This window comes from Rana temporaria, chromosome 3 (assembly GCF_905171775.1).
Source record: "Rana temporaria chromosome 3, aRanTem1.1, whole genome shotgun sequence".
NCBI lineage: Eukaryota > Metazoa > Chordata > Amphibia > Anura > Ranidae > Rana > Rana temporaria.
This window is the reverse complement of record NC_053491.1, coordinates 471,747,583-471,756,644: the sequence shown is the minus strand read 5'-3', so window position 1 is coordinate 471,756,644 and position 9,062 is coordinate 471,747,583.

The following is a 9,062-nucleotide window of genomic DNA, read 5'->3' as shown; positions in this document are numbered from 1 at the left end:
CACCTTACAAACAGAACTGGTGTCTCCCATTAAAATCCTGTTATCCTATGAGAGCTTGGTCTCTCTCATTTTTTTTATTGATGTTCTAGCCAATGGAATCAGTGTAAAAGACTTCCTGTGTACTTCCTGTTTTTTGTGGAGAATCGTGCGGTGGAATTCGCACATATGTGAACCATCAATGCGATTCAAGAACGATTTACATTGATGTCTATGGAGACTAATTTCGCAACGCAGTAAACACACACAAGACCCTTTTTTTATTGCATTGCATTCGTACAGGAATCGCAACGCATGTATGTGAACGACCGTCATTGAAAACAATGACTTAATGGATAACATGCTAATTTAAAGTGCTTTTTACGCATCAAATTCGTTATGAACTCACATCAGTGTGAACCGGGCCTTAGATGGGATAATTAGGGTTGTTGTAACCTGGCTGGTAAGTTGAGCTGGGATTTTTTCTTCGTTGTTGTTTGATCTAGAGAGTTTCAGACAGAAATAGTATTTCTTTAGACACTCTACAGAAAATAGTTTGGATTTGCTGAATCAAATCTCACCCTTTTTGATGTGGGGCAATTTTTGAGCCAGAGAGTAGGCAAAAATCAGCCCAAAATATTAAATTATATAGAAAATGTATTTGTCTGAGATATAATTTAAAAAATTTACAGATTTTATGCACAGAATTATATCTGTTAACATCATGTCTAGGAGGCCTACAGAGAGAGGCATAGGTACACGTGCAGCTGGGAAGATGAGCAGAAAGGGGCGAGCAACTTCTATATCTACAGGCCAAAGCTGTTTTTGAGGTGCAACATGAAGAGATCATGTGTGTTTCTTTTTGGGCAGTGAGCATGATGTACATCTAGAGCACATGGAGGATGCAGTGAAGTAATTATATCCAAGCTTTCATCATTCTCCTCTTCTGTCTTCCAGCTTGATGTCTTCATCAGTGTCCTGTTCTTCCCCTGAATCCACACCTATTCCTGCTATACCCCTGACATAAAGGTGTCAGCTGAATTATTTGAGCACAGTATCAACCACTTCATGCTAAAGAGTTTCCAGCAATTACTTGCATCTGGGGTTGTGTTGTCATCCTGATCTGTAACCTAGTGTGTGGTTGGGTTAGCTTTGCATCTACTCCTTTTTTTCTGTAACATTATTTACAGAGAAACACGTTGTATACTGTTAGGCAAAGATAAGACATTCAGTGGAAAGCCACAAGACAAAATCTTGTAGACCAGTATCAGATTTTTGTCACTTGATTTGGACCCTTCAGTAACTTTTAAAATCTGCATAAGTAGACTCATTATAAAACAAGGGGGGAACTAATGCGCAAACCAGCCTAACCTGGGAAAAAATATATATAGTGGTACAAATAAATTAAAAGTTACAATCAAGCAGCAGCCACAACTAATAGTGCTCACGCACTGACAGCATATGATAGACAGGGGAATGTAGTGGCGCTTGCAAATACTAAAAACCGACAATAATTTAAAACAATAAAATATTCTAAACAATGATTCCTAAAGTATGAGAGTGAGTCCGTCCTCTACTGGGGTAAAAATGTGTAACACTCGAGGTCTATGCCCAAAGAATACCATCCAACATCAATAATTAGATGTGGAAGGAACTGCGAGTGAATAAATAATGAAATCCAATGGATAAAAGTGCCTGACTGGCCGCACAGTGTACATGGGATAATAATCCTTTTTTTAAAAAAATATGTGTCATAAATCCTTAAAGTGCTTGATGAAAAACAAGTGCAAAGTGCTAATAAATAAAACAATAATAGCAGTGAATGAAAGCTCCAGCTCTCCTGGAAAGTGGTTAATTACTAATTAGCAAACACATGCAGGAAAAAGCAACAACTGAAAAGAAGTCCAAAAATGCAAGTGTCCTAAAAACCTAAACGGTTCAATCATAAAACTGTTGTTTTTCTGTGCAATGAAAAAAATATAATAATATAATAATAAAATAAAAAATAAAAAAATAAAAAAATCATAAATAATAGTCCAAAAACAGATAGTACAATATCACTGCAGGATTAGTGATAGTGAATAAAACTATATCCAGTGCACAATCAAGTGATAATGATAATATTAAAAATAAAGTCCAAAGTGCAAAGTGCATCTGTGCTCCATTCAACAATTCAGATAATCAGTGGTTAATTCAGTGAAGACTTTTTACATTGTGCTCATTCAATGAAGACTTGTTACATTGTGCTCATATGTCTGTGAATCAAACCAGCCCGATTTTCCTCAGTGTGGGGATTATTTTTACCAGCCTCTTACCTTCCTGAGGCTTTTACCAAGCCTGTAACAGGAGCTGCTCTGCAGTCACATAAATAAAATCCAGGATCCAAAGACGGCTCACACTCCTCCCCATTCAGGCTCTCAAAAAGAAACACAGGAATGCCTCCATAGCATAAAACCACAGGATAACAGTTTAATAAAGAAAAACGAATACACTCACAAACATTGCTGTGTTAAACAGCGTGTGTACAATCGAGTGTCACCGCTCTGCGGCCGCAAAGAAGGTGACTTCACCAGCAAGCCCTCTGTGTCCTCCTCACGCGTATCGCGACAGCCCTACGTCGCTTAATCATAGGTTTAAGCGACGTAGGGCTGTCACGATACGCGTGAGGAGGACACAGAGGGCTTGCTGGTGAAGTCACCTGCTTTGCGGCCGCAGAGTGGTGACACTCGATTGTACACACGCTGTTTAACACATCAATGTTTGTGAGTGTATTCGTTTTTCTTTATTAAACTGTTATCCTGTGGTTTTATGCTATGGAGGCATTCCTGTGTTTCTTTTTGAGAGCCTGAATGGGGAGGAGTGTGAGCCGTCTTTGGATCCTGGATTTTATTTATGTGACTGCAGAGCAGCTCCTGTTACAGGCTTGGTAAAAGCCTCAGGAAGGTAAGAGGCTGGTAAAAATAATCCCCACACTGAGGAAAATCGGGCTGGTTTGATTCACAGACATATGAGCACAATGTAACAAGTCTTCATTGAATGAGCACAATGTAAAAAGTCTTCACTGAATTAACCACTGATTATCTGAATTGTTGAATGGAGCACAGATGCACTTTGCACTTTGGACTTTATTTTTAATATTATCATTATCACTTGATTGTGCACTGGATATAGTTTTATTCACTATCACTAATCCTGCAGTGATATTGTACTATCTGTTTTTGGACTATTATTTATGATTTTTTTATTTTTTTATTTTTTATTTTATTATTATATTATTATATTTTTTTCATTGCACAGAAAAACAACAGTTTTATGATTGAACCGTTTAGGTTTTTAGGACACTTGCATTTTTGGACTTCTTTTCAGTTGTTGCTTTTTCCTGCATGTGTTTGCTAATTAGTAATTAACCACTTTCCAGGAGAGCTGGAGCTTTCATTCACTGCTATTATTGTTTTATTTATTAGCACTTTGCACTTGTTTTTCATCAAGCACTTTAAGGATTTATGACACATATTTTTTTTAAAAAAGGATTATTATCCCATGTACACTGTGCGGCCAGTCAGGCACTTTTATCCATTGGATTTCATTATTTATTCACTCGCAGTTCCTTCCACATCTAATTATTGATGTTGGATGGTATTCTTTGGGCATAGACCTCGAGTGTTACACATTTTTACCCCAGTAGAGGACGGACTCACTCTCATACTTTAGGAATCATTGTTTAGAATATTTTATTGTTTTAAATTATTGTCGGTTTTTAGTATTTGCAAGCGCCACTACATCCCCCTGTCTATCATAAGTAGACTCATGATATTTCATAATTTACAGCAACTGTGGCATTACTCAGAGAATTGACACATTTCATCTATAAAAAGCTGGTCTTCAGCTCCAATCCAATGACTTTGCCTGAGCTGAATTAATGGAATCATTCTGCCGCAGGCAGAAGGAACTATTTATTCTCCTCTAGTAATTAGCATCCAAAATTTTAACTTTATATAAATATGGTGGTTTCAGCAAGAGCTGATCTGTGTAAATCATTTATGAACACATTCAAGAACTGCACAAGACAGATGACTGTGCCATTCCTTAGCCAGCACTAAAGATGGGAAGGCCTGGAGAGAAAAAATTGGAAAAAATAGGTGTGGAATACGTTATTTTACAATGACAAGTAATACATCTATGACATGGTATTCAAACTATAAAAAATTAAGACCTTAACCACTTACAGACCGGAAGATTGTCCCCTTTAATGACATGCCATTTTTTGTGATACGGCACTGCCACTTTTACTGACAATTGTGGGGTCTTGTGACGCCACAATTTTTTTGTGGCGTCAAATTTTTTTTAAAAAAAAATCTATTTATCAGTTTAGATCAAAATATATTATTGTACATATTTTTGGTAAAAAAATAAAAAAAAACACAAAAAGCATATAATGGTAATGATTTTTATTATTTTTTTTTAACTAGTAATGGCAGCGATCTGCAGTTTTTAGCGAGACCACAACATTGGGGCGGACACTTTTGACACTTTTTTGGGACCATTGACATTTATACAGCGATCAGTGTTATAAAAATGCACTAATTACTGTGTAAATGTCACTGGCAGGGAAGGGGTTAACACTAGGGGGCGATCAAGGGGTTAAGTGTGTTCCCTGGGAGGTGTTTCTAACTGTGTGGGGATGGGAGTGACTAGAGGAGGAGACAGATCGCTGTTCGCAATCACTAGGAACAGCAGATCTGTCTCTCCTCCCCTGTCAGAACGGGGATCTGTCTGTTTACATTGACAAATCCTTGTGCTGGCTTTCGTTCCCACAATTGCGGCTGTTTCGGCAGACATCGCTGCAGCCGGCTGGGCGCATTGGGTCCCCCGCAGTGCAGTGGCGTGTGCATGCCTGCTATCGCTCTTACAGGTGCCGACTTACACCTACGGCGATTTACGGGAACGTGCTGACCTGACTGGTTGGCAAGTGGTTAATGAAAGATTTCTGAGACGTTATGTAAAGTTTTAAATTATTGCAAGTTCTCTCAAAAGACAAGCACATTTTGGAATAAAGTTCAAGTAACACTTTTTCTTCTCAATGCAGTTCTCCATAAAGATAAATATGAATTTCTGCCACTAGAGGGCATTGCAAGGGAGAAACTCCAGTTTAGTTTGTTTGTGGGCTCCATCTTGTACTTACTGGGGGTTATCCACAAAGCCGCGGCGCAACGTAACTTTTCGGATTTAAGTTACTCCGCCGCAAAATTCCCAAGTTAGGTGCCGATCCACAAAGCACTTACCTGGAATTTTGCGGCGCTGTAACTTAAATCCGTCCGGCGCAAGGCGTTCCTATTCAAATGGGCGAGTCCCATTTAAATTAGGCACGCTCCCGCGCCGGACGTACTGCGCATGCTCCGTCGGGTAAATTACCCGACGTGCATTGCGCTAACTGACGTCGCTCCGACGTTATTTGCTTAGATGTTAACGTAAATGGCGTCCAGCGCCAATCAGGGACGTCTTACGCAAACGACGTAGAATTTAAAATTCGACGCGGGAACGACGGCCATACTCAACATGGCTTAAGACAACTAGGGCTTAGCCCTAGTTTTACGCGGCGGAACTCGACGTAAACGACGTAGATTTAGAGCGACGGGCCCGTCGGAGCGTTTGTGGATCGCCATAACTGGTCATTTGCATATTCTACGCCGGCCGCAATGGCCTCGCCACCTAGCGGCCGGCCTAGAATTGCATCCTTAAGATCCGACAGTGTAATTCAATTACACATGTCGGATCTTCGTCCTAACTATGGGAAACTGAGTCTGTGGATCAGTTCCATAGTTAGGACCAGGGATACGACGGAGTAACAGCAGTTACTCCGCCGTATCTCTTTTGAGGATCTGGCCCACTGTGCCTACAGTTGGGTGATTGTTGGGATACGGTAGGCCTTATGAGACAGGCAAGAGGGTAAATTTGTCTGACAAATTTGTTTATCTTTATAACCTTTAAATGATTCCTATTAATGTTCTCCACTATCATAGCATAATGTTTCCCAATAGTCTGAACAGTAAATTGTTTTTTTCTTTTTCTCATCTTAGTAAAATGGTGAGACCAACAACTAGAGTTTGGAAACATTTCCACATGGCGATTTCTGCTTTGAGCAAAACTGCCATTTGCAAATATTGTGAGAAGAAATATCCTTTTTTTCAAATACTACAAGAATGAAAAAACACATCCTGTAATGCCAGAGGTGCCCTAAAGACATTAAAAAATAGTTTATAGAATGAAATGATGAGAACCAAAATGAAAGTACGATTAGCTTTCCCCCCCCCCCAGAGTTTTCACTTCAGAATCACTCTTTCTGCTGTTTCTGGATCATGACAAAGTGTTTCTTCACCAGCAGCATCTTCAAGTCAGGAAGTGTTACAAACCACAGCCTCCCAAAAATACACAATCCATTTATTTATAGAGAAAATGAAAATCAAGAGAAAATTGATCAAGCTCTTCATAGAGCAATATTGTTATGTACGACGTACCTGGTTGCCAGAGCCTAGTCACAGGAGAAGGCCTCTCTTACAGCCCTGGCTCATGATTGGAACAGCGGGCTCAGGAGTGCAGCGAGGTAGGAGTGCCGGAGTAGTGTAGTAGTAGGTGCTGGATGCTGATCCCTTCTGGAGCGGTAGGACTGGAGACCACTGGAGCGGAGGAAGAGGGTCAGCGTCTCTAGCTGGTGATGCAGGTACTGCAGCAGCAAGCTGGTGAGGTAAGCTGGTTAGAGGGCAACAGGTAATAGCGGAGTCAGACAAGCCGGGTCACAACGGGTAATCAGGTAGCAGATACAGAAGACTGGAACGTAGTCACAGGTACAGGCAGGAGGGTCTGGCAACGGTTGAGCAATCAGAGGAGCAGGGTCAATAGTAAGCCAAGGGTCAGAGGTCGGAGAGATTCGGATGGTCAGACAAGCCGGGTCGGTAAGGATAACAGGTTCTCAGGTTCAGGTACAGGATACTACACAGAAGCTGCAGATCAGACAGTAATGTGTTGGTGGAGCCAGCAGGTCTTTAACCACTTGCCTACTGTGCACATACACCCCCTTCCTGCCCAGACTAAATTTTAGCTTCCGGCACTGCGTCACTTTAACTGACAATTGCGCGGTCGTGCGACGTGGCTCCCAAACAAAACTGACGTCCTTTTCTTCCCACAAATAGAGCTTTCTTTTGGTGGTATTTGATCGCCTGTGCGGTTTTTAGTTTTTGCGCTATAAACAAAAAAAGAGCGACAATTTTGAAAAAAAACACAATATTTTTTACTTTTTGCTATAATAAATATCCCATTTAAAAAAAAAAAATCAATGTTATCTCCGTTTAGGCCGATATGATTCTTCTACATATTTTTGGTAAAAAAAAAAAAAATTGCATTAACCGCATAGTGACTGGTTTGTTATATTGCCTACAAAATAGGGGGACATAATTATGATTTTTTTTTTATTGATTTTTTACTAGGAATGGCGGCGATCTGCAATTTTTTGACTGCGACATTATAGTGGACACATCGGACATTTTTTGACACATTTTTGGGACCATTCACATTTATACAGTGAACAGTGCTATAAAGATGCACTGTTACTGTATAAATGTGACTGGCAGGGAAGGGGTTAACCACTAGGGGGCGGTGAAGGGGTTAAAAGTGTAGCCTAATCAGTATTCTAACTGTGGGGGGAGGGGGGTGACTGGGGGAGGTGACCGATCTGTGTCCCTATGTACAAGAGACACAGATCGGTCTCCTCTCCAGAGACAGGATGTGGAGCTCTGTGTTTACACACAGTGCTCCACATCCCCGCTCAGTTACTGGGCAATCGCGGGTGCCCGGCGGCCATCGCGGCAGCCGGGAACACGCACAGTACGTTCCCAGTAACGTGACGGGCGCGCGCCCCCTAGCAGCTTCTAATGACAGGACGTCATATGACGTCCTGTCAGAACAACAGGGGATACCGCCCGCCGTCATTTGACGGCGTGCAGTATTAAGGCGGTTAAAGGGGATTTGGCGCCAACCCAAATTAATGTGCACGCTCGCGCTCCCGATGCACGCGCTCCCGTTGTGCACGTGCCGCATTAGACGCGCGACGGCACGCAATTACAGGCAGACGCTGCTGTCTCTGCTGAGTGATGTTATGCATGCTCATGCGCGCACGCCGGGACCGAGGGGTAAGTCCCTGACAAATATATGCTTCTAGATTAGTACTGTCAATAACTGAAAATGTATTTTGGCAGGAAGCTTTTAAATTATTTTGTGGGAAAGGGGAGTGGTTACGTGTTCTCATGCAAAGGTGAAATGTTCTTAACATATACAGTCCTTGTTACTCTATTTGTAATAAAAATATGATTTTAAAAAGTAAGTTTAGCTTATTTACTGAATAAGCTGTACTATTATTTCAAGCATACTACTTTTATATACATTGAATTTCACCTTCCCAATGTAATAAAATTACATTCAATTTGTAAAACTACTTCACACTAAATTTTGTGTTACATTTTTTTCAAAAAATGTAAATTTTTCCCAAAAAATAACTGAGAAAAACGTTTTTTTCCCATGGCTTCAAAATTTTGGGAAATTTTACATCTCTAGCCAGCAAATCTGCCCAGTGGGAGGCCTGTTTGATGCATAAACAAAGATGAGGAGAAATTCAGATGGATGTGTTGTTACAGGGTGTACTGTGATCTCTGTAAGTGATAATAAATACTTAACCACTTGAGCTGTGGAAGATTTCCCCCCCTTCACGACCAGGTGATTTCTTTCAATACAGTTCTACATTAATTTAACTGACAATTGCACAGACGTACAACACTGTACACAAATAATATTTATGTCCTTTTCCCCCCCAAAAATAGAGCTTTATTTTGGTGGTATTTGATCACCTCTGCAGTTTTTAGTTTTTGGGCTGTGAAAAAAAACAATATTTTGTTTACTTTCTGCTATAAAACATATCCAATAAAAAGAATGTAAAAAAAAAATTGAATTTCTAATTTAGACCAATATATATTCTGCTACATATTTTTGGAAAAAAGTAATTCCCAGTAAGTGTATATTGATTTGTTTGCGCAAAAGTT